We start from the raw sequence: 3,483 nt of genomic DNA, 5'->3' as shown, positions 1-3,483 counted from the left end.
AGATTCTTTTACTTAATGTTAAAATAATGTATATTGCTATCGAAAAATTAATAGAAAATATAAAAATGATTCTTAACAAAAAATTTTTTAAAATTACAATTTAATAATTAAAAATTTTTTGACGCGGAGGTATCTTACAAAAAGTTCATTTCATTATTAATTTTTTTAAAAATATTTTGGTAAAAATACAGTTTAATCAATAAAAGAATAATTTATTAAAGAGTATTTTGGTTAGCGAAATTGAATGATAAAAAAGAAAATTTTTTATTACTACGTTTTTTTCAAAGAAATAATTTATTTTTTTATGCTAAAATGAATAAACTTAGTGCTAGTTAACACAAAATAATTAAAATGAATTAAATAGGATATTTTTTTAAATTTATGAGAGAGGGGAATGTATGTTCATAAAAAAAAGGGGAGGGGAGTGTCATTTTAGCATCTCGTAGGGGAGGGGAGTGAAATTTTCTCTATATGTTTTCATATTTTACGATCACATTGTTATAAACAAATAATTTTTTTTACAATAAACTTGGCAACTAAAATCAACCATTATTATATTTTTGTATTAACATATTTGTAGTTTAATTTTTTCGCAACGTATATTTATATTTAAGTATGTATTATATATTAGTGGCAAAAATACAAAATAAAAATAATAAGTAGTTTACAAATAAATTTTAATTTATATCTTTTCATAATATTTTAATAATATCAAACTATATATTAAATAATATGGTACAAGAGTAAGATATATTTTGTTATATTTGCGCTGGAATACATATTTTTAATTTTTTTTTGTAACAAAATAGTTATTATTTTTAGATTTCAATAATTTCTTAATTAGTATACATCCGTTACACTCTTAACTACTTTATGTATTTGTTGGAAAACAACACTATTGAAGGTAATGTAATGTAATTATCCATACTAAAGAATAAGTGAGTATATAACTTGTTACGATGGGTAATCGGAGATTAGTGGGATGGAATCTTTGTTCATGACCCAGTCGTCTGAACGAGGAAGCTCTTTAAATAGGTTCGCGTCAGGATGCCTCCTACCGACTTGTGTCCGCGCGAGAGAATGGGGGGTGGTACCTGCAGAGGCACTCCAATGCCTAACTCCGCAAGAGTCTAACCAAGTTTAGCGAATATTGCAATTTAGAGATACCTAAGGGGTGTCACTGTATTTATAGTGGTGAACCAATAACCACCGTTGGAGTAGCTCCACTTTTTAAGGAGGATAACCGTCTCTTTATCTGAGAGAAGCTGAGATATGGCTCCTGGAAGTGGGTTGAGAGATTTTATGGGCAGTTACTTATTTGAATAAGTGTTATCTGCCAGGTAACCTTCGTTCCCAACTTCCTTAGGGTGGACTCTGTGTCGAACATGTAATTCACGAGGAGATCTATTTCCAATTCTCTACCGTCTCTCTCCCCTTGGTGACCGTCATTGCTGCAGGCATATGATGGACGCTAAGACGACCTGAAGTGAACACGGAGTACAATTGCGTGTTTCAGTCGCCCAACTCAGTTCTCGTCACCCACGGCAAAAAGTGTATAAATATTTAATATTTTCTCCTAAACCTGCAGCCGACGTTATTTATTTATTTTCTTCTTTAACCATATAATTTTTCATACATTAGGATCATATTGTTATAAACATATAATTCTTTTACAACGAACTTGGCAACTATAATCAAGCATCATTATGTTTTTCTGTTAATATATTTGTAGTTTAATTTATTCGCAATGTATTTTTATATCTCCGTATGTATATTGTACAAGGTTGCGAAAATCGAACCGATCAATAAACCGATAGAATGACCAGTTCAATGATTTATTAGTCTAACCGTGGTTCATCTGGGATCCAAACAGTTTACTTATATATACGATAAAATTATAAAAAAGTACGCAGTCCTTTTTAATATTTAAATTCAATAAATTTTCAACTAAATAAACTTTCTAGACACTACATATAACAAAATAAAACTTCAGTCATAAAAAAGGAGTGCCGATAGTAACGCTCGAACTGTGCTTTCAGCTCGACAGAGAAGCCAAGAAGGTGCTGCTACTGTTGGTGGTAGCGGCACTGGAACTCAAAGGGGTGGTGGCGGCGTGGAACTCAGAGGGAGACACAACGGGGTATACCCCCTTTGTATCAGAGAAAGGGGGTAGTTGGGCTGTTATATGGGGGGTATTTTTTTTTTCTAAAAAACCGTCAAAAAACCAACTGATTTTACCAATTCACCGGATAAACCTCGGTTCGAACCGGTCACTTGAATCATAAACCAAGAAAGAAAGCCTTTCGAAGAATAGATAAAACCACAAATTTTTATAACCGTAATTGAATACGTGAATCGGTCAGAAAACGGTCGGTCGAAACGAACCGTGATCCGACCGGTTTCTGGAGAAGGCAACTAAACGTCGTCATTTTTCACTCACTAAAACTTCAGTCTGTGATATTACTCCACCGCGCAAGCCCTGGCCCCTAATCGATCTCCTCTTCGTCTCTCACACACACCGACACACAGTCCAGGGAGGAGGCCTGCTTCTCAAGTCTCAATCTCATTGAGCTCGCCGTCGTCGTTCCTTCCGAAGAAAGGAAGATGACTACTAGACAAAGAAAAGAAATTGAAAGTTGAAAACACAGAAATTAGAGTTTCTAAGAAAATAAAGAAGTGACGACACAAAAATTAAATTCTATCAGCTTAAATAAGAGTCAAATTTACAGAAAACTAAAAAACGTAAATTTGAAACTTCGTCCGATTGAATGATATTTATTTCCAGCGGAGTCATTTAAAGATTGGGGCGACTACACATTTTCAACGGAGGTGCCCTATCACAGTATTATTAAAACGGGACCGAATCGGCCGGTTCGACTAAAGTCGTGAGCCATGCTTGCTCCATACCATAAATAATATATGAAATTATTCTTTTCAAATATCTTTAAAATATATAACTATTAATTTATTGACATAGAATTATCGGTTAAGTTCCTAATACATACTTGAGCTAGCTCGTGAGCTCTACGCAGCTCCGGAGCTTTCGATGGGTCGAGCTTCAGCTTAACAATTCGGCATCATTGTTAACGAGTCGAGCTGTGAGCCAAACTCAATTTCTGTGGGTCGAGCTTAAACTTGATCAACCTCGACTCACAAACGCTCACTACCAACCCTACCGGTGTTAAACAACAAAAAGAACAATTTAAAAGGAGTTCACCATTTTCTTTCTAGATCTAGCTGGCACTTAACACCCACCATTATTCTCAAACTATTATTTATTCTTAAAACAAAGTAAACAATATTTCATTATTACCAAACTGAAAATTAAATAATATCCCATTTAAATTTTTACACCAATGCTTTAATGCAAATATCAAAATTTAAAATTTGATAACTTCAATTATATCTATTTAAATAAATTCATACAAAATTTATTTTTAAAAATTTTTTAATTTAAACATAATTTTTCAATTTAACATAAAT

The sequence above is a fragment of the Arachis ipaensis genome, chromosome B06, assembly GCF_000816755.2.
Source record: "Arachis ipaensis cultivar K30076 chromosome B06, Araip1.1, whole genome shotgun sequence".
Lineage (NCBI taxonomy): Eukaryota > Viridiplantae > Streptophyta > Magnoliopsida > Fabales > Fabaceae > Arachis > Arachis ipaensis.
Note: the sequence above shows the minus strand (reverse complement) of the source record.